Genomic DNA, 23,909 nt, shown 5'->3' with positions numbered 1-23,909 from the left:
TTTCCCAACTTCCCTTTTAGTTGATCACCTTTTTATGATCACCTTTCTATCACTTGACAAGTGGGAGGCCAGCTTCCACCCACCCTGAATCTTACCATACTGCATTGTCTTAGGCTGTAAAAACCTCCTGGGGATCCAAACAAAGGGACAATTTGAAATATTGCCATCTACAAAGCGTCTTTTAATCAAGGAATCATGGGAGGTCTTCTCATCTTTTTATATCTTATTTTGTTCTGTGTTTTATATCTACTAATAATTCCAAAAGAAATGATAAATACTAGAGAATTATGGGTATAGGAAGTTAAAAACATACACACATATTTCAAATAAGATAGATATTTTTGTTGCAGAGACATATGTAAGGTGATTAATAAAATGAAGCATGAAGGTATACATCATTTGGATAAATTTATGGGAGCCATTTCTCTTTGATGACCAGAAAAAGTAACAAGGTAAAGTAGATGCTGTACTGGAGGTGTTTGTTTACATATTTTCAAATGAATGGATATCAAATGGCTGTGCTATTTAGATTTCATTGGACAAATTTATAAAGTGATCCTTTAAAATATCATTTACACTGGGAATGATGTTCTTGCAACTATTTGAAGTTAAGATGAAAAATTTTAGAGAGCAACTTACAAATGTGTGAATAGGCCCTTAGCTTTAAAAAAGTTAAACCGTTGGGAAGTAAGCAAATCAAGAAGCTAGAAGATCACTGTGATAGAGCATGTGCAAAATGTGGTGTGACTAAGGCTGGTGCTCTGCTTACAGTAGATAGCAGAAAGCAGCTGTGGAAAAGCATCCAGCGATGAAGAGAAAATGAGTAATCTGTAATACAGTAGATGTACCATAGAGGGGCGCTGGAAGACTGAGGGAAAGAGAGACCCCTAGAGGGCCCCGCGGAACGGAAGTGGCTCTCAAGTGGCCGTCTGAACGCAGAGGCAAAATGGCAGCTGGTCGTCAGAGGGAGATTTTCCGAAGTTAAGGCCACGTTCGTGATAGCGAGCGGCAACAGATGCTTCCAAGACAGTGACTTCTAGTGAGATAGGAAACGAAGCGGTTCTAGCCAAGCCCAGTTCCTGAACCTGAGTCAGGTAGAGAGAAGCTACGATTATTTCACTTGCAAGGTACTGAAATACTGTACCTGACCATTCATGGTTCAGTTCTTGCGGGGCAACTGTGTATTTTACACGTAAGAGAGCACTTCAGAATTTCACACACTGTTCTAGAAAAGCAGTAAATTGGTTGCAATGAATGGTGGGTTTGCAGACGTAAGAGGCCCACCGTCTTTGGTACGTTTTGGTTGTTACGGTACTTGTGTAAGTACAAACATTTTCCAAAGCCAATCAATATTTGGTTAATTCAACTACTCAATTTGTGAAAAGAGTTCTTACGCTTCGGAGTTCCCTGGTCTGCCGGGAATGTGGGGGCTATAATCCGTGAAATGAGCGGTTTAGAAGAATTCCTTCAAGATTCCGCAGAGTGTGGCACTGCAGAGACAGTTTCCCAAGTCTTATGATTTAGGTGGTCAGCCAGAGTGTAGTTTGTTTATTGGGCGTGAAGCAAATCTAGCTATCCAAATACCAATCTAAAAACATCTCCAAGGCAAAAAATAGATTATCCATCATCTCACATTATCCAAACCTTGATTTCCACTCCACCTTCTTCCCCTCCTTCAGTAGCACAGGTGATCATGTGATTACATTTCTGTTTTGCAAATACTCCAAATTTCCCAACAGCCGCTCTTGCTTGTGAGGAAAGTTTAACTTTTTAGTCTGACTTTCAGAAGCCTCCACAGTTTGCTTCAACCTGTGTATGTTGTTTTATTCACCATTGCCTCCTTTGGCTTTCTCACTGTAATCTGAATATGACTTCAGGACAGAATATGTACAGAGTAAAATATAAACACAAAAAAAGATGATAGATCACTTTTGACTAGGACAATTAGAGGAAGCTTTGGAAAAAAGATGCCAGTGCCTGGCATACAATAGGTGCTCAGTACATATTTGTGGAATGGATGTATAAATGTGTGCCTGAAAAAGGTATATTTATTCAGTTTTATAAATATAACCTGAACATAACCTCTGAATTCAAATCAGAGATAAACTGGTCTCTGAAATCAAGTAGACTTCACAAATCAGGTTATATGAATCTGAGTCTTAAATGAGTCTTCAAATGGAGCAATTGTGAAAAGTTTGATTTAATAACTATTTACACAGGTGTAAATAGGTTTAAGGGAAAGTAATGAGGGATGGTGAAGAATTGGGGACTAACAACAAGGGGGAGAAGTTAGTATCCCTAAACCTGAATGGGGCAAGTAAAGGGAGCAATTTGACCCCAAAGAAAGTAGTTTCGGTTCTAGGAGACAGCCACTGGATAGGAGTTGTGGCTTTTGTAGATGAACCCAGACAACCTGAAGAGGTTCTCCAGTGTCCACTTATGCTAGAATTAATAAGAACAACGAAAACATCTTCATCACTACTACTGTCTGTCTTTCCTCAACCTACATCCCTCTCTCTCACTTATAACTGAAGTGATCAAATTCACACTAATGCGAACCATGGAATAGTGCTATGGTGTAGAACAAGGAATTGGTTCATATCCTTGAATCTTGGGCTGAAATACATAATTTTACCACGTGTGTGACGAATTCTGCTAAGTTACAGTTGTGGCTGAGCCAACATTTACTGAGCATCTTCTTTGTGTCTAGGACTGTGCTAGATTCTGGAGATTCGGCACAATAACACAATTTTCACTCCATCTAGTGCCTCCCATTGGTAAAACCCAAATGGAAGGTAGAGGGCAAAGTTGCTGAATGATGCAGTCTGTAAAGGCCAGCCTTCCCAGACACAGAGATGGGTGGAAGAATGGATTCAGTAGAACAAATGAAAACTGTCCTGCCAATAGGTCTTTGAGACAATTCCATCTCTTGCTTTTCTAAAAGAATTGTTGAGACAGAGAATGCTAAGAGTTACCTTGAAAAGTTTTAATAAACGGAAAGGAATCACTAAAGTTTGAGAGTTATATAGGTGAGGGGAAGCTTCAAAAGTTTCCTTATCATTGAAATGGCATGAGAAGCGTGGATTAGTGAAAAGTACATAGAATTTTTAGTTAGACATGAAATCAAGTTATAGCTCTCCCACTTCCTACTTTATACAATGAAGATTATAATGCCTATTTCATAGGGTCATTGTAAGAGTCCAGTGTCTGGCATGTGGTAAATGAAAAATGTTAACTATTGTGGAAAAGGTATGCAGTTATCATTTGCTACCGCTTAATACTGTGATAAAATCTCCCTCTCAGAGTTTTTGATCTAGTTAGACAGGCAAAGCCACTGTAGATAGAATGATTAGACTAATTAGGAAAGGGAATGGTTAAATACTCAATTGCGTATTAAAATCCATAGTAAAGATGCAGGTCACAAGTTCTGGTAGATATGCTGTGTAACTGGACAACTCCTCATTCTCAGTTTAGCCCCCATCCCATCATCTCCCCTGCCCCCCAATATATCTTTAAAAAGCCTTCCAGTCCTAAAAGTTAGTGCCCTGAAGATTCTGAGGATTATATACATCAATGAACCACTGAGTCACTCAGCTACGTGCGGCTAACCACAGGCTATCTAAGCCGAAAAACAAAACAAAACAAAAAAACAGAAGTTTAGAACTCTTTAGTGGGTAGTTCTACCTTAAGACAGTAGTGACATCACATCTCCCAGTTCAGAAACATTGTGTGAAACTGACGTTTTTTTCCCCTCTTAACAAAACCCCTGTTGGCTTACTTGGTGCCAAATGGTTCACATGTAAACATTGAAGGACAGATTAGAGACCACATTGTACTTTTCTTTGCCCATTGCATGAAGGGCATTTTGTTTCCATGTTGATAAGATCTGGAGGGAAGACTAAAGCACAATGGGCTTTTATTTTAATCACCATATACTCACCCTATCCCACAGAATACCCCGGGTTTTGTTCTAATACTCTTGGTCTCAAAGTTTCCAACATTAGGAAAATAAAGCATGTAGTTCAGAATTTATCCATATGGGATTGAATAGTATCCTGATAGTTTATTGAGAAAGGGTTGCAAGGAGAGATGCAGAAGCAGAGTTAAGTGGGGCTGGGCCCAGAGGACAGCTGAAGGGACAGTATTTATACCTGGGGCCCACTTCCTGCTGCTGCTATGGGGTTTGACCAAGCAAGCTGAACAATATGATATTAGCTCTCCAGTAGGCTGAACTGAACTGTACTCAGATTAACTAGAGTTAATGTGTCAGAGCATTAACAGCAGACCCAGATAAGTCCTACTTCACCTGCCACTGTAGCCTTCTCTGATCCTTCAGTCCTATGTTGAGCTTTTCTCCATATTTCCTGAAACAAAGCTAACAATTGTTTTCATCCCCCCTCTCTTTTCTCACTTATATTAACATCTGTGCTGTCTCACTTTACTCTTGTACTGGGAGTCACATTGGATTAGAAATCAAGATACCTTGTTCTAGCTTTAGCTTTGTTGTATGTCTTTGACCAACTTACCTACCCTTTTAGTTCTTTTAGGACTTCCAGTTTTTTTACTTGTGAAGAAATACCTATTGCTGTGGTTAGCAGTTTGAGAAGATAGGAAAATATGTAAAAGCATTTTTTTCAATTTTAAGGTAAAATTGACATACAGACATGCACAGATCTAAGTGTAGAGTGTAGTGAGTTTTGGAAAATATACACATTTGTGTATACGAATCTAATGAAGGTATATTTGAAGTAACTAGAAAGTTACTTCATGTCTCTTTTGTATACCTTTGTAAAATCTAATGAAAGTATTTTTGTCACCCTAGAAACTTACGTCATGTCTCTTTTGTATACCCTTGTATCTAATCCTTCCTATCAAGAGGCAACTACTCTTCTGATTTCTAACAGCATAGATTAAGTTTTCCCCTTCTTGAACTTTTCCCCTTCTTGAACTTTTCCCCTTCTTGAACTTGTTAGAAGCCCTTTGAAAGGAGCAAGTCACTTTACAAAATCCAATATTATTACATTTTCCAACTAGATGGTCTATTACTTAAGAGAAAAGACCTATGTTTTTATTTAGTACTAATAAGAGAACATACATGGTAAATACTGGTTGTCTCTTATTAAATTGAGTGCCTATTAAGGTGATTACAGTATACAGGAAAAAACTTTGGCCTGGATTCCAGGAAAGTTGGAATTCTAGCCCTCCTCTGCCTTTATCTAGTTATGTGACCTTAGGAGGGCTTTATCTTCTTCTTTTTTATTAACATTTCAACTGTAAGTTTTTTTCCTGTTAAAAAAGAGAATAGGACTAGGTGATGCTGTAAACTACCTTCCTGCTTTCAGAAGCTATTAAACTAACCAGGATAATAACTAAGATTTATTGAATTTCAGGCACTGTTCTAAATATTACATAAGTATTAATCCATTTATCTTTATAACTGTCCAATAAGGTAAATCTTTTTATATTATTTCCATTTTGCAGTGGGGGAAATTTAGTTAACTAACTTTTATAAGTTCACAGAATTTGTAAACGTGCAAATCGAGGTTGTGGATCCTGCAGTATGGCTCTAGAGCCTGCAGCTTAACCACTCGCTATGCTGCCTGCCAATCACTGGGATGATAAATCAATATAAAGAGTTGGTGGGAGAAGTGAAAAACATGGGCATGGTGGTTTAGAAGTACACGGCAGAACAGGGCAAACTTTTTATTGTTTTAAACTTTTTATTCTGAACGTTTCAGTACATATACAAAAGTAGGTTGTTCGGTGAACCTACATGAACTACATGAACTAATCACCCAGCATCAATAACTTTTAACATTTTGCCATAGTTTTTTTTTACTTGTTCCTTTTTTTATAAAAGAAAAGTTATTATGAAAAACTGCAAGCATATCCTTCTAAGTAGGCAGCATGGCATTTCACCCCCAATACTTTAGCATGCTTTCAACAACTGTAATGCCATGTCACACCTAACAAAATTAATAATTTCTGAATATTATTTATTTAATACTGTCATATTTAGATTTTCCTGGTTGTCTAGATATTTCTTTTTACAGTTTTTTTTTCAATTAAGAGCTAGAAAAGTCTACGCATTTTTTTCATATATCTTTTTAGTCTCTTTTAATTTAAAATCCCCCCTGCCCTGAAGAGAGGAGTTTTAGATATTTGGAAGGAGGAGGGAGATGGTGGGGACACCTTTCTATTTAGCTTCCTACTCAGAAAAATGAGGTGATGGGGTTGTGGGAGAATAAAGTTAAATCATCCTGGCTTCTTCCCATTTCCTGGGCCCCTCACCCACCCTCTAACGTTGTATGTCCATCCCTGTTTCTGGAGGTCACTTTCTTGTGTAAGCAGCAAGGTATTGCCAGGAAGAGGCTGGTAGATTTCCTTGCTCTTACCAGAAATAGAGGATATGTCACTACCCAAGGAAGTACCTATGAATAGTTCCCAGCAAAACACTCCCTTTGTATCAGGGATATGGTCTCAGGGAGGAAATTAACACTTGAAGATACATCTGTGTAAGCTCTTTTTTTTGTGAGGGAAGGGAAAACAACAACATGGGGTTCTTTGCATTACAGAGAAGAACTCTCAAGAGGTGAGAACTGACCCTAGTGAAGCTTGCCTACTTGTGATCTCTGAGGTTGAGTAGGCATCCAAAGAATCACAAATCTGAATTAAATATGGAAACACTTTCCTAATGAATAGCCATCATTAATGAATCATAGGAATACGGTGCTAGGAAAGGCCTAGAGCTTAGCTTTTCAAGTGTGCCATGGGGCCCATCAATGGAAGAACTTCAAGTATTCTGCCAATGTTTGATTTGAGCTTTTTTTTGTCTTATTTTTGAAATGTTGTCAATTCTGGAAACCACCTGGTGGGTAGAACTGGGGAACAAGGGGACAAGTTCTTATTTTGGTTTTCTTTTGCATTCTCTCTCTTAGAATCTAGTTTTCAATAGACTTCACTAACACTAAATAATAAATTAGCTTCATCACTTTGTCAGGAAATCTTTGGAATAATTACTCCTAACGTATCATAGAGAAAGTGTACATTCTTGATGCTGAAAGGAATTTTTGAAAAGCTGCTTCCTTTTTGCAAACATTGGTAAAGTAACTTTATAGAGGTCCATTCCTTTTGAAGCCTGGAAAGAACTATTTTGGAGTTAGAGAATGACTACCTAGAACAGGAGTTGAGTAATTAGAGTTTTGTTTTTGTTTGTTTTGTATGTGTGTGCATAGAAAAAATAATTTATTCATTAAACATAAACAATATTATAGTTTTATATACATATTATTGTATGTAAATGTATTTGTAAATGTTTGAAATGGAACACAACCAAATCCAACTTTTGTTCTGCGGAGGAAGTGGGGAGCAGACCAGCACTGGGGAGGTGGGCGAAGAGAACTTTTGCCATATATATAATGTTCTGATCTCTTTTAAAGGAGAATGATTCATTTATACTTGATGTCTTTAAATAATAACTAAAAAATAATAAGTTGAAGACTTATTAAATCATTTATAATACAGAGTTTTGAAGGAAGAAAAAAATTGAGATGGCTGGGGCAAATGACCTTACCCATTTCATACCCTGACGTTTTCCTTTTTATTTCCCGCTTGCTGTTTACCACTGGCCTGGACTTAACCTACCATTAAACAAAAACTCTGTACTCAATTTCACAAACACACTTTCCCACCCTGACCTTCGGAGCAGCTGGAAATGGAAAGGTAAAGAGACTAATCTTTGTGGTGTGGGGGTGTGGTATAGGTTAATGAGCGCAGGCAGGCAGGCAGGCAGGCAGGCAGCTAGACTGATCTGGAGTCAGATCTGTCCATGCCATTTGCTATCTTTGAATTCAAAGATTTTAGAATCCAAAAATTCTAAACTAGAATTTAAACATTTCTTAAACAGATAAAATCTTGCCTACTTTGTAAGACTTGTACTGAGGATTAAATAGTGTTGTACTGAGGATTAAATAGTGTATGAAAATATCTTCCACAGTGCTTAAAATATAGTTAGGCCGAATACATTTTTAAAAATGATCCTTCACTTTTAATTCCTTTGCTCTCGTATATCCCTAGGAAATGTGGTAAGAGTTAATGATAAGACAAAAGAGAAGCAGATCCTAGACAAGAATCATATTGAGTTGAATGTGGTAAAGTGGGTTGGATTCTATGATATGAGAGTACTGAGAAGACACACAAAAAAAGAGCATAATGCCAGTAGCATCTAAATTTTATCAAATGTTTACTCTGCGACAGCCACCTTGCTGAGTGCTTTTTGTACCCTATCTTATTTAATTATCCGTATAATCCTTTTGGGACATACTACATTATCCCACTTTTACAAATATGGGAATCACAGTTTACTAATGTTAAACTTCTTGCCCAAGATCACATAGCAACAGATTTGGGATTTGATTTTGGGTCTGTATAACTCTAAAGCCCATGTTTTTAACCGTTGTGTGGGTATTGAGAGTGGAGGCAAGAAAATTTTGTAGGGCAGTTTTGTTTCATTCATCCATCTTTCCACATATTTCACAAGAAATTTAAGTAGACTTTTAGAGATGGTAACATTTGAATTGTACCTTGAAAGATGTTAAGTGTCAATCAGGTAGGCAAGGCTTTCTTGATAGAGGCAGTAGGAAGGAGCTGCAATATGTAATCTTATTTGCCAGAGACTAGGGTGAGAAATGAGGCTGGAAACCTAGATTTGGCCTGATGCCTTGTATGTTTCACATTTGTCTCAGCATTACGAAATTGGGAATTTATTTTATAGGATGTTGGGAATTAATAAAAGTTATGCATTTCACAAAGAACCCAGTTTTACTAACGAAGAACCATATCTCATGTTTTGACCCCAAATGGAGTCAACTTGCTTGATCATTCCTCTCATTAATCAGATCTTATGAATGATATTTGGCAATTTTCAGAAATTTAATCTGGTCTCTGAGGCTGAAGCTTTATTTCCATGGAGGGCAGTAGGAGGAATGTTTCTCATCTTGTTAAGGCTATTCCCAACAGGGAGTTTTCTTTTTTTTTTTGGTGCAGTTTTGTTGATATATATAGTTGTTCATTCATCACCACAATTTTTGAACATTTTTATTATTCCAAAAAAATACACAGAATAAAAATAAAAATGAAAAAGAGAACTCCAAACATATCATACCTCTTAGCCCCCCTATTATTTATATATTTATTGTCCTTATTTTTTTACTCATCTGTCCATACACTGGATAAAGTGAGCATCAGCCACAAGATATTCACAATCACATGGTCACACTGTAAAAACCATATAGTTATACAATCATCTTCAAGAATCAAGGTTATTAGGGGCGGGCCACGGTGGCTCAGCAGGCAAGAACGCTTGCCTGCCATGCCAGAGGACCGGGGTTCGATCCCCAGTGCCTGCCCATGTTAAAAAAAAAAAAAAAAAAAAAAAAACAATCAAGGTTATTGGAATACATTTCATCAGTTTCAGGTATTTCCTTCTACCTGTTCTAACACATTAAAAAACTAAAGAGGAATATCTGTATAATGCATAAGAATAGCTTCCAGAATGACCTCTCAAGTTTATTTGCAATCTCTCAGCCACTGAAACTTCGTTTTGTTTCATTTTCCCTCCCCCTTTTGGTCAAGAAGGCTTTGTCAGTCCCATGATGCCAGGTCCAAGTTCATCCGAAGGGTCATATCCCATGTTGATAGGGAGATTTACATCCCTGGGAGTCATGTCTCACATAGTGGGGAGGGCAATGAGTTTACCTGCTGAGTTGGCTTTGAGAGAGAGGACACATCTAATTGAGCAAAAAAAAAAAAAGAAGTTCTCCCAGGGTGACTTTTGAGGGCCTGGCCTATTAAATTGGTAGTCCTCAGTGCTTGCAGGAATATCAGGAATTCCCCAGGTAGGAAAGTTTAATATTTCCACATTTTCCCCCAGTCCCAACAGGAAGTTTAAAAAAAAAAAACAATTCGGATATTAGAAGTATGATTGGAATATATGTTTTCATTCTTAAGGTGTAGTGTTGCTAGAATTAGTAAACAAAAATACAGGTTGCCCAATTAAATTTGAATTTCAGATAAATGACAAAAAAATTTTTTTAGCAGACAATGTCTGAAATGTACTAAAAAATGATTTGTTGTTTGCCTGAAATTCAAACTTAACTGAGATTCCACTTTTTCATCTGGTCAACTTATTGGGGTTGTTACTTTGTTTTAATATATTTAAAAAAATATATTAATTTGTAGTCATTCCTCTTATAACCCCTTTTCCCAAAGTGCTGAGGTCCTACAGGACTCAGTGCCAGGAGGAACGTGTGTTGTGTACAGTACCACTGCCACTTCCCACACATTGACCCGAAAGGGGTTGAACCCAGGGCAATGAGAAACAAAAGAGGAAAATCAAGGTATGAGTCCCTGGGAAGTCTTTCTCTTTCGGGGTGACCTTGGTTGTTTTGCAGCCTCCCAGTGGCCTGGCTGGAGTGGTTTAGTGTTGAAATTCTTTTAAGTGATTGTTTTAGTTTCCTTTTCATAAAGCTTATCTCTTCCTTGGAGTGTGTTTTAGTTTGCTTGGATGTAGTTGAGTGTTCCTTTGGCTCCTTGAGTCCTCACGTCCCTTGGTTTCTGTGGGATTTCTTTCTTTGCTTGCTTGTTTTAGGAAGAGGCTCTCTGATAATTGAGGGCAGTCATCTGGGGGCTGGAGATCCCTGGTGCAGTTTCCCTCTTAGGTCCTTGCCTTCTCGTCAGGCTTCAGGGAATTTACTTATAATCATGAAATGTTTAAGCTGAGAAACATCATAATGATGACTTATTATAATGTTTTTTAATTGGTTCTATTGCTTTAATGGTGCACAGTGAGGTCCCCCTTGCCCCTCCTTCAGAGTAATTCTTTTAATCTATTTTATTTCATAGGTTTCTCTGAAAGATTTCATTTGATGAAAGGATTCTGAAGTTAGAAATGTTATAAAATCAATTATTTATTATAACCCTGACCTACCACAAATTAGGAACTAGAAACTCAGAAAGATAAGGTGATTTCCCAATGATTATATAGCAAGTTAGAAGCATAAGTGGGGAAATAGGACCCAGTCTTTCAAAGCTGAGGTGATGTTTTTTATTCAGAATTATGAGAGACCGTGAACCAAGTCCCTGACATCCTAAATATGAGGAACTTGTCATTCAAATGATGAACATTTTAGAGCCAGGAAAGAGCTTCTCAGCTCTCCAGTTCACATACCTAGGAAAGGCTGCACAACATCCTTTAATTCACCTTAATAAGCAAATGGTAGATATGATTCTGTCACCTTAGAAAAATGTTTCTTGGGGGAGAGCATAGAACAGTCTGGGTATCTATTAATGGGAAGATAGATGGATTGCTTTAGGGTAGAGATGAATGCAAAAAGTGCCTTTAGGGTAGAGATGAATGCAAAAAGCAAAGTGTGGTCATGGCATTTATACTTCTCAGTTTTCCATTAGCTGATCTTTTTTGATATTTTATCAACCCTGGATGTGAGAGAGACACAGAATTCCCTTCTCTCTTTCCCCCCTCTTAAGTGGGCACTTGGATGAGATGTGAGGCTAGGTACAGTACTTCTTTTCTTGTGTCCAAAACTTGCCTTATCTGTAAAACCCTTCCCCTGAGAGAATTCTCTGCAGTTTGTTTTTAGATTGATCTCAAACATTCCAGGCAACAATAAGGACTCACTAATGCCAGGAATCACAGCCCCAGCTATCCATTATACTTTCCTGATATGAAGAGGAATTTTCAGTGTTAAAAGGGAGTAGAATAATGAAGTATTTAAGGACTGGAGATTTGGATTCAAAGATAACTGGATTGAAAACCCAGCTATGCGTTTTACTAGCATATGACTTTGGGCAAGTGATTTTACCTCACTAGGCTCAGTTTCTTCAAAAGTGAAAGAAGGGGCTAATAACCTACTCATTCTTCATAAGATTTTTATGAGTCTTGATTGAGAAGTGCTTTTTACAGTGCCAGGCAAGTGGTAAGTACTCAGTTGTTTATGTTTTATTGTTATTATTGATATCATTATTATTATTTTTCCATTAATATTAATTCAAGTCCCCCTACTCTGTGATCTGGGGGTATTATTCCTATCTTGCATTGCAAAATTTTTTTTCCTAATCAAAACCTCTTGACCATTCTGGAAAGCATTAACTTCCATTTCCTATGGCTGGCCGCCGCTGTGGAAGATCCTTCCTTGTTCTTAAGTCCTAATTAAAATTCATGTCTAACTTTATGCCTGATGTGTTCTTTGATCTTCAGGCTGTGCTGACCCAAGCCCTCTGTCGTGGTCAGATCCATGTGTCAACTTGGCCAGGTGGTGGTGCCCATTTGTCTGTTTGGGCAAGCACTGGCCTGTTTGTTGCTATGAAGACATTTCATGGACTTAAATCATGATTAGGGTGGCTGCATCCACAGCTGATTGCATTTGTAATCAGCTAAAGGGCATGCCTTCTGCAATGAGTGATGCTTAATCTAATCATAGGAAGACTTTTAAGAAGGATTCAGAAGAGACAGTCACTCCTCCTGCTTCAGCCGGTGAGCAAGTTTGTCCAGACTGTTCATTGGAGTCACCAGCTTCACAGCCTGCCCTATGGAGTTTGGACTCTTCCATTCCCACAATTGTTTAACCAGCCTCTCCTGAGAGTTCGTTGAGGGGCTTCATTGGAGTTACCAGCTTGTGGCCTGGCCTACAGACCTTTGACTCTACATTCCCACAGTTATGTGAGACACTTTTACAAATTTTTTGTCTATGAATATTTCCTGCTGATTCTGTTTCTCTGGAGAACCCTAGCTAATATACTCTCCAAGAGCTAGGCTGGAACACCCTCCTTATCTTGTTTTAATTTTAAAAAAATTGCAATTATGATTCCTTTAAGGTCTGGTTCCAGTTTCACTTCCTCTTTGAAATCTTCTTTTACCATTCCCCATCACTGATCTCTTTTCCCTTTAGACTGCTGATTTACACATTCCCTGTCCCAAATGTTCTAGAGAGAGGTTTACAACATTTTTCACATAAAGAATCTCCTTTTATTGCTTTCTCCATGGATACCATGAAAACATTTTTTAAAAGCTATTTTTTTTACTATGGAACATTTCAAACATACAGAAAAAGTAGTGAAAATAGTTTATGTCCATTATCCAACTTCAACAGTTATCAACACTTTACCATTATTGTTTTCTCCCATTTCCCTTACTCCCCTTTTGTTATAGTTAGAGTATTTTAAAACAAATCCCAGACATGATATAATTTCATATGTAAATAGTACAGTATATATGTCTAATTGTTTTTCTTTTTTAACAATAAAAACCTGATATCAGGCTTGCCTAAAGAAAGAAATTTGATATTTAAATTAATTTGGGCATTTTTATCTCTGAGTATGTTTCCATTTGTCTTTTATAAATAATAAAAATGACTTGGGGAGTTTATTCCCCCAATTTAAAGTAGTGACTATCCGATATTTATTACAGAAGACAATCCTTAGTTTTAAATTCCTAGTGCTAAATATTGTTCTCAGCAGGGAAGATCTTCCCTTCCAGCTGAGAGCTATCTTTCCTGCTCTCTGAGTCTTGGTCTTTGCCTGTAGGCCTGTTCATTGGTTACTCCCAGCCCCATGAACTTTGCCTTCTTCTTGAGCCTGGGCAATGGAGAGGATGGAGAGAACACCTTACCGCTCCTCAGTTGGAAGGAAGGAAAATCATGAGGTCATTTGTATGAATGAGGGATATTTGGAAACAGTCAGAGATAGTAACACCAAAAAAGTCGTGAGCCTATGGCATTTAGGCAAGAGAATGGCTGATTAAGAGGGAGATTTAATTTGGGTGGTTGTAGAAATTGTGCTGTCTTCAGGCTTGAGAGGGTGTTCATTCAATTTACAATCCCCAAAAAATGACCTTTATTTTGAATAAGAGGCAATGTATAATAACCAGATTAAGGAAAGTTATTTTACAATAAAACTATATCAAAGCAAAACAAAACAAAAAAATTGTTGCATCAACTGCTGAAGCCCTTGAAAGCACCCAGAAATCCCACTTAGAGATTGATCTCTCATTTTCCTCCAATTGCACATTAGGATCACCTGGGGAGCTTTACAAACTATTCATTAGAGGACTTGACTCTTAATCCCCTGGGTTCTGATTTAGTCTGGGGTGGGATCCAGTAATCAATAGTTTTGAAAGCTGCACAGGTGATTCTAAAGGCCTAGCCACTCACTAGTTTTCCTCCGTAAATCACCAGCATTCATGATGAATTTTTTCATGTTTTAATATTATGATTTATTGGGAAGTGCTTTTTGAAAATTCTTCCATGTATTTTGTAAGCTCAAATATATTTTATATTGCTTAAAATTGAACAGTGATAATCATATTTAAAAATAAGCATGTTATTTTTTAATCATAAGATATTATTGATTTTTCTGGGCTAGCTGGGGAAATTTAAGCATCACTTTATTAAATTCTTTCCTTAGGAACATGCTTTCCATTTCATGCTGAAAAATATATTTTAATGTTTATAGCAGCTTTATTCTTTTTTTAACCTTTTTTATTGTGAAATATAACATATATACAAAAAAGCAATAAATTTCCAAGTACATTTTAGCAAGTTGTTACAGAACAGATTTTAAAGTATCATATGGGTTATAGTTCCATGATTTTTCGTTCTCTCTTATAGCTGCTCCAAGACACTGGAGACCAACAGAAATATCAATATAATGATTCAGCAGTCATACTCACTTTTAAAATCCTATCTGTCTGTTCTACTCCTCTTTAAATAAAATGTATACATAAAAGCAATAAATTTCAAAGTAATTTGCAACAGTTAGTTTTAGAACAGATTTCAGGGTTTGGTATGGGTTGCAAATCTGCAATTTTAGGTTTTCATTTATAGCTACTCTGAGGTACTGGAGACTAAAAGAAATAGAATGATTCAGCACTCATGCACATTTGTTAAACCCTACCTTCTCTGTATAACTCCACCATTAACTTTGATCTTTCTCCCACTCTTTAGGGGTATTTGGGCTATGCCCATTCTAATTTTTTAATGTTAGAAGGGGCTGTTGATAATATGGGATAGGAGAATGGAACTAGTTGATATTCTAGAAGGGCTGGCTCCTCTGAATTTCGGGGCTTATCTGGTTCAGGGACCCATCTGGAGGTTGTAGGATTTGGAGGTTTACTCTAGTGTGTGGAACCTTTGTAGAATCTTATATAATCTTATATAATGTAGAATCTTATATAAGAATCTTATATAAGTATTCTTTAGGATTGGCAGCAATGGTTTTCATTGGAGTTTGGCAAGTTATGATAGGTAGCCATGTCTTACTGAAGCATGTGAAAATACAAGAAAAATCTTGAATGTATTTGAACTCTCTTAGCCACTGATAACTTATTTGTTATACTTTTTCCCCCTTTTGGTCAGGATGGAATTGTTGATCCCCCAGTGCTAAGGCCAGGTTCATCCCTGGGGATCATTTCCCATGCTACCAGGGAGACTTTTGTCCCTAGATATCATGTCCCACTAATGGGGGGAGAGCAATGGTTTCACTTGCAGGGTTGAGGTTAGAGAGAAAAAGGCTACATCTGAGCAACAAAAGAGTTCCTCTGGAGGTGACTCTTAGTCATACCTAAAGATAGGCTAAGCTTCTCTGCCACATATGTAAACTTCACAAGAGCAAGCCTCAAGGTTAGGGCTTGGTCTGTTGATTTGGGTGTCCCTGGTGTTTGATACAATATCAGGGGTTTACCCTGGTGGTAAAGTTTAATAGTTCCATAATTAAACTAAAAGGTTATACATGTATAAAACAGTACGTCAAAATCCAAAAAATAACAATTCCCACTCCTGACTAAATGTGACTGCTATAAGATCTTACAGTCTGGGCTCCAAGTTTCTTATAAGTATTTTCTAAATGAGATCATACAATATTTGCTCTTTTGTTTCTGGCTTATTTTGCCTCACCAAACATCCTGTAGCTGCATTCACTTCATCGCATGCCTCACAACTTTGTTCCTTTTGTTAGCAGCACTATGTTTGATCATATGTTTATACCATTGTTCGCCAACTACTTCTCAGTCACTACATCTTTCAGCCACCTCTATCTATTGGGCCTCATGTGTAATGTCCAAAGTCAACAATTCATCAACACTCTCAATGCTAGATAATTTCATTTTTCCCAAGAGAGTGTTAGCCAATAAACACACCTACCCTCACCAAACAGAAAATCCAAGGCTCCCCCTAACTCTTGTCCTTCCCTCCATTATGTATCCCTAGTATTGCTGCGGTACTGTTGATGTTTTCCTATTAAACATAGCCTAAAGCATGCAATATAATTTCCCCTCTATACCCCCAGATTATATACTCTTTGTACAAGTTTCATACCTTTGCAGTAGTTCCTGCAAAGACTTATTTATATTTTTAGTGTCAATCAGTGGGACATATGGGTCTATACAACCCCTTTCAATCATGTTCACCTTCAATATGGTTATATTACTTACAGACCCATTAGTAAACCACCTTCACTTCTATCTATTCCCTTACAATTAAGTTCGACCTCATTAACTGACTGTTCACCTATCTCTAGCCTCTGTGTATCTCTGGTTCCCCTATATTTTGATAAGCCTCTCATTTTACCTTTACCGTGGTCATAAAAGTGGAACCATACAGTATCTGTCCTTTTGTGTATGGCTTATTTCACTCAGCATTATGTCATCAAGGCTCATCCATCTTGTCATGTGCTTCAGGTTGTCATTTTGTCTTACTGATGCATAATATTCCATTGTGTGTGTGTGTGTGTGTGTGTGTGTGTATACCACATTTTGTTAATGTACTTGTCTGTTGATGGGCACATGGATTGTTTCCATCTTCCGGCAATTGTGAATAGTGCTGTTATGAACACTGGTGTGCAAATCTCTGTGCCACTGTTTTCAGCTCTTTTAGGTATATACCGAGTAGTGATATTGCTGGGAAGTAGGGCAACTCAATATTTAGTTTTCTGAGGAACCATCAGACTGTCTTCCATAGCAGCTATACCATTATACATTCCCACCAGCAGTGCCTAAGTGTCCCAATTTCTCCACATCCTCTCCAACATTTGTTGTTTCCTGTTTGTTTAATAGCAGCCATTCTTATAGGTGTGAGGTGGTATCTCATTGTAGTCTTGATCTGCATTTCCCTTATAGTTAATGAGAATGAGCATCACTTCATGTGCTTTTTAACCATCTGTATTTGCTCTTCAGAAAAAGGTCTATTCATATCTTTAGCCCACTTTATAATTGGGTTGCTTGTTCTTTTGTTGTTGAGTTGTATGATTTCTTTATGTATATAGGATATCAAACCTTTATCTGATGCTTGATTTCCAAGTATTTTCTCCCATTTAGATTTGACTCCCTCTTCACCTTTTTGACAAAGTCTTTTGAGCCACAAAAGCATTTGATTTTGAGGAGTTCCCATTTATCTATTTTTTCTTTTGTTGCTTGTGCTTTGGGTGTATAGGAAGTATAGGAAGCTACCTCCTATTACTAGGTCTTGAAGATGTTTCTCTATATGTTTTTCTAGGAGCTTTATGGTTCTTATGTTTAGGAGTTTGATTCAGTTTGAGTTAGTTTTTGTATAGGGTGTAAGGTAAGGGTCCTCTTTCATTCTTCTGGATTGATATCCAGTTCTCCCATGCCCATTTATTGAAAAGACTATTTTGTCCCAGTTCAGTGGATTTGGGGACCTTGTTGAATGTCAGTTTACCATAGATTTGTTGGTCTATTTCTGCACTCTCGATTCAATTCCATTGGTCAATATTTCTGTCTTTGTGCCAGTACCATGCTGTTTTGACTACCATAGCTTTATAATAAGTTTTTAAAATTGGGGTGTGTTAATCCTCCCACTTCATTCTACTTTTTTAGGATGCTTTTAGCTATTTGGGGTCTCTTTCCCTTCCAGATGAATTTGATGACTAGTTTTTCTAAGACTTCAAGGTAGGTTGATGGAATTTTATTGCTAATTCATGGAATCTGTAGATCAATTTGGATAGAACTGACATCTTAACTACATTTAACCCTCCTATCCATGAGCAGGAAATATCTTTCCACCTATTTAGATCTTCTTTGATTTCCTTTAACAATGTTATGTAGTTCTCTGTGCACACGTCCTTTACATCTCTAGTTAAATTCATTCCTAGATACTTCATTCTTTTGGTTGCTATTTTGAATAGAAAATTTTCCTTAATTGTCTCCTCAGTTAGGTTATTGCTTGTGTATAGAAATATTATTGATTTTTGCACATTAATTTTATAACCTGCCACCCTACTGAATTTGTTTATTAGCTCAAGTAACTTTTTTATATATTTGTCAGGATTTTCCAAGTATAGTATCATGTCATCTGCAAATAATGAGACTTTTACTTCTTCCTTTCCAAGTTGGATGCCTTTTATTTCTTTTTCCTGCCTGATTGCTCTTGCTAGAACTTCTAGTACAATGTTGAATAATAGTGGTGACGGAGGATCCTTGTCTCATTTCCGATATTGGGGGGAAAGTTTTCAGCCTCTCACCATTGAGCATGATGCTGGCTATGGGTTTTTCTTATATGCCTACTGTCGTGTTGAGGAACTTACCTTTGATTCTTACCTTTTGAAGTATTTTTATCAGAAAAGGATGTTGAATTTTGTTGAATGCTTTTTCAGCATCAATCAAGATGATCATATATTTTCCCTTTTGATTTGTTAATGTGCTGTATTATATTAATTGATTTTCTTGTGTTGAAACATCCTTGCATTTCTGGTATAAACTCCCAGAGTTGGTCATTGTGTATAATTCTTTTAATGTGCTCTTGGATTAGATTTGCTAATATTTTGTTGAGAATTTTTGCATCTGTGTTTGATGCAACCAATTAGGCTGATTGGTCTATAGTTTTCCTTTCTAGTAGAATCTTTACCTGATTTTGGTATTAAAGTGATGTTAGCTTCATAAAGTGAGTTAGGTAGTATTCCTTTTTCCTCAGTTTTTTGGAAAAGTTTGGTTAAGATTTGTGTTACTTCTTTTAGGAATGTTTGATAAAATTCCCCTGTGAAGCAATCTGACCCTAGGCTTTTCTTTGTAGGAAGATTTTTGATGACTCTTTGACTCTCTTTACTTATGATTGGTTTGTTGAGATCTTCTATTTCTTCTTGATTCAGTGTAGCTTGTTTGTGTGTTTTCAGGAATTTGTCCATTTCATCTAATGTGCTTAGTTTCTTTGTGTATATTTGTTCATTATATCCTCTTATGATTTTTTCTTATTTCTTCGGGGTCTGTAGTAATGACCCCCCTCTCATTTCTGATTTTGCTTTTTGTATGCTCTATCTTTTTTTCTTTGTCAGCCTTGCCAGTGGCCCATCAATTTTATTGATTTCCTTGAAGAACCAACACTTGGTTTTATTGATTCTTTCTATTGTTCCTTTGTTCTCCCATTCATTTAACTCTGCTTTAATGTTTGTAATTTGTCTTCTTCTATTTGCTTTGGGATTAGTTTACTGTTGTTTCTCAAGTTCCTCTAGATAAGCAGTTAAGTCCTTGATTTTCGCTGTTTCTTCTTTTTTTTTTTTTTTTTTTTTTTTTTTTTTTAAAGAGAGAGGGAGGAAAGGAAGGAAAGACAGAGAAGGAAGGAAGGATGGAAGAAAGGGAAACATTTTTTAAACATTTTCTTGTTTTATTATATTTTGTTTGTTTGTTTGTTTTTTACATGGGCTGGGGCCGGGAATCGAACCGGGGTCCTCCGGCACGGCAGGCAAGCACTCTTGCCCGCTGAGCCACCGCGGCCCGCCCCTTCTTTTTTAATATAGGCATTTAGGGCAATAAAGTTCCCTCTCAGCACAGCCTTTACATCATCCCATAAGTTCTGATGTGTAGTGTACTCATTTTCATTCGTTTCCAGATAACTACTAATTTCTCTAGCAATTTTTTCTTTGACCCACTGGTTGGTTAAGAGTTTTTTATTTTATCTCCATATATTTTTAAATGTTCTTGTTCTTTGGTAATTATTGATTTCTAGCTTCACTCCATTTTGATCAGATAAAGTGTTTTAAATAATTTCAATGTTTTTTAGATTTATATAACCTGTTTTGTGCCCCAGCATATGATTTGTCCTGGAGAATGTTCCATGAACACTAGAGAAGAATGTATATCCTGATGTTGGGGTGTAATGATATATATATCTTTTAGGTCTAATTCATTTATTACATTAAGTTCTCTATTTCCTTGCTGATCCTCTGTCTGGTGTTTTGTCTACACAGGAAAATGGTGTATTGAAGTCTCCTACTATTATTGTTGAAACATTTATCGCTCCCTTCAGTTTTCCCAATGTCTGTCTCATGTACTTTGGAGCTCCTTGATAGGGAACATAGAAACTTATGATTGTTATTGCTTCTTGGTTAGTTGTCCCTTTTACTAAGATATAATATCCTTCTTTGTCTCTTATGGTGTCTTTACATTTAAAGTCTATTTTATCTGATATTAATATAGCTACTTCTGCTTTCTTTTGGTTACAGCTTGCATGGAACATCTTTTTCCATCCTTTCACTTTCAATATATTTGTATCCTCGTGTTGAAGATGAGTCTCTTGTAGGCAGAATATATCTGAATTATATTTCTTAATCTATTCTGCCAATCTTTATGTTTTGTTTGGTAAGTTTAGTCCACTAACTTTCAAAGTTATTGCTGTAAGTGCATTTCTTGAATCTGTCATCTTATCCTTTGGCTTTTATTTTTCCACATAAATAAATAAACAAAATAAAATTATACGTTTTTTTCCCTCTTTCTCTTTTTATCCTTTAGGTTACCCTTAATGGTACTCTTCAATTCTGTATCCTCCTCCAGACTTTCTTCTCCTGTCTTTTTTTACTTCAGCCAGCAGAACTCCCTTTAGTATTTCTTGTAGACCTGGTCTCTTGTTGACATATTCTCTTAGCCTTTGATTTTCTCTGAAAATTTTAATCTCTCCTTCAGTTTTTCAAAAAAAATATTTTTATTGATAAAGCAACATACAAATACAAACATTTTTAACATACATACAATCCATACCTGGTGTACAATCAGTGGCTCACAATATCATCACATAGTTTTGTATTCATCACCATGATCACTTTTTAGAACATTTGTGCAACTCCAGAAAAAGAAATAAAAAGAAAAAACTCATATACACCATACCGCTTACCCCTTCCTCTCATTGACCACTGGTATTTCCATCTAACCAATTTATTTTAACCTTTGTTTCCCCTATTATTTATTTTTTATACATGTGGTTTTTACTCATCTGTCCATACCCCTAGATAAAGGAAACATCAGACACAAGGTTTTCACAATCATGGTCACAGTGTAAAAGCTATACCATTATACAATCATCTTCAAGAAACAAGGCTACTGGAACACAGCTCTACAGTTTCAGGTACTTCCCTTTAGCCATTCAAATACACCATAAACTGAAAAGGGACATCTATATAATATGTTAGAATAACCTCCAGGATAACCTCTTGACTCTATTTGAAATCTCTCAGCTACTGACACTTTACTTTTCTCATTTATATCTTCCCATTCTTGGTCAAGAAGGTTTTCTCAACTCCTTGATGCTGAGTCCCAGATCATGCCAGGATTTCTGTCACACTTTGCCAGGGAGATGAACACCTCTGGGAGTCATGTCTCACTTAGTGGGGGAGGGCAGTGGGTTCACTTGCCATGTTGGCTTAGAGAGAGAGAGAGGCCACATCTGAGCAAGAAAAGAGGTTCTCTAGGGGTGACTCAGGCTTAATTTTAAGTAGACTTAGCATATCCTTTTCAGGAATAAGTTTCACAGCAGCAAACCCCAAGATCGAGGGCTGGGCCTATTGAATTGGTTGTCCCCACTGCTTGCGAGAGTATCAGAAATTCTCCAAGTGGGGAAGTTGAATATTTCCCCTTTTCTTCCCATTCCCCTAAGGAGCATTTGCAAACACTTCTTTATTCACTGTCCAAATCACTGTGGGATTTATTGGGGCATCATACTAATCTGGACAAACCAACAAAATTTCATGCTCTATTAAAGATTCTGTATACTTATGGTGTTCAATTAAACTGACCATACAAGTTAAATTAGCAAATGCACTACCTAAAATATAAATTTTTCATTTATATTTTATATGTATTTTATACATAAATGTCTCTCCCTAGAGTCTGACATAGAAGTTGAGATATTAAGAGATGGGTGATATCAACATTTATCCAGTCTTCTGATATACCTTAGTCCTATCCAGACCAGCTTCATCCATATCTCCACTCAATATCTGATCAGTTTTTCAACTTTTTAAACAGTTCCTGTATGGGGTACTGCTGACTTTCATATCTTCAGAGCTCTGATTCCGAGTCTCAGGTGTCACATAAATACCCAAAATTTTTGGGAAGGACCGTGTTATATACAAAACAGCTCAGTATCTCAGAACTTAGAATTAACAGCTGCATCTCCTGAATAAATGTGACTGCTATAAGAGCTTACAGTCTAGGACCCTTTACAGTAAGGACCCTTTACAACCTGATAGCCCATGCTCTTGACTTTAGTTCACTAAATTTTTATATTATAGTTACTTTATTTCTTCTGGCAGCACCTCAGTAGTCCATTTTATGTATACACCATAGTTCCCCCTTCCATTCCTCAGTTCTTGTACCCTTAGGCCACCTCCATTCATTGTGGATCATGAACACTGCCACCAGAAACACTAGTGTGCAAATGTCCATTTGTGTTCCCACACTTAGTTCCTCCAGGTATACATTGAGCAGTGGGGTTTCAGAATCATATGGCAAATCCATTCCTAGCCTCCTGTGGAACCACCACACTGCTCTCCAAGGGGTTGCACCCCTCATTTCCCTACTGACAGTGAATAGGTACATCTCTTACCCTGCATTTTCTCTAGCACTTGTTTCTCTCTGACCATTTTTAAATAGTTTTATTCACACACCATACAATCCAGCCTAAGTGTATAGACATGCCTTCACCACCATACTCTATCTGAAGACATTTCCTTTTCTTTCACAAAGAATTCGTACCCCTTTCCCAGTCTCCCCCACCTGTTGTCATTTAGTTATGGCATAAGGCCTTTGTTACTTTCAATTGAAGCATATTAAAATGTTACTGTTGACTATGGACCCTACCTTACATTGATTGTACTTTTTCCCATATACGGTCTAATTTCAACACCCTGCAGTACTGGCATTAATTTGTTCTTCCTCCTGCAAAAACATTTTTAAATTTGTATATTTAATCACCATTTGTACACTCTAGGCATTGCAAAATTATACTGTCTCAGTTTTTATCCTCTATCTTACCTTCTGATTTCATATGTGCCCCCGGCCCTTCTCCCTCAACTGTACTCACATCTGGCTCCAATAAATGTAGTTACATTGTTGTGCTGCAATCAGGTAGTATTGTGCTATCCATATCTGAATTTTTATAATCAGTCTTTTTGTACAATCTGTATTCCTTCAGCACAAATTCTCACTTTCTACCCTGTTTCTAACTCCTGATAATCTATGTTCTTACCTTAAATTCTCCAAGTTCACTCATTAATGTTGGTTGATATCACAGAATTTGTTCTTTTGTTTCTGGCTAATTTCACTCAGAATAATATTCTCAAGTTTCATCCATGTGGTTACATGCTTAATGACTTTATTCTGTCTCACAGCTGTGTAATATTCCATCTTATGTATATACCACAGCTTGTTTAACCACTCATCAGTTGATGGACATTTGGGCTATTTCCATCTCTTGGCAATTGTAAATAATGCTGCTATAAACATTGGTGTGCAAATGCCTGTTTGTGTCCTTTCCCTCATGTCCTCTGAATAGAAACCTAGCAATGGGATTGCTGGATCATATGGCAATTCTGTACTTAGCTTCCTGAGGAACTGCCAA

At 37.0% G+C, this 23,909-nt stretch overlaps 1 long non-coding RNA gene across 2 annotated transcripts in view; it reads left to right on the top strand.

Moving 5' to 3' along the window:
- Positions 1–917: 917 nt before the first annotated feature.
- LOC143647204 (uncharacterized) overlaps positions 918–23,909 on the top strand; it is a 410,235-nt gene continuing 387,243 nt past the window's right edge. For both annotated transcript variants that reach the window (XR_013157918.1, XR_013157917.1), the window contains exon 1: positions 918–1,127. This is a non-coding gene — a long non-coding RNA (uncharacterized LOC143647204). The remainder of the gene's footprint in view (positions 1,128–23,909) is intronic.

Source organism: Tamandua tetradactyla, chromosome 9 (assembly GCF_023851605.1).
Source record: "Tamandua tetradactyla isolate mTamTet1 chromosome 9, mTamTet1.pri, whole genome shotgun sequence".
Classification (NCBI taxonomy): Eukaryota; Metazoa; Chordata; class Mammalia; order Pilosa; family Myrmecophagidae; genus Tamandua; species Tamandua tetradactyla.
Note: the sequence above shows the minus strand (reverse complement) of the source record. Positions and strands in the feature narration are given on the sequence as shown.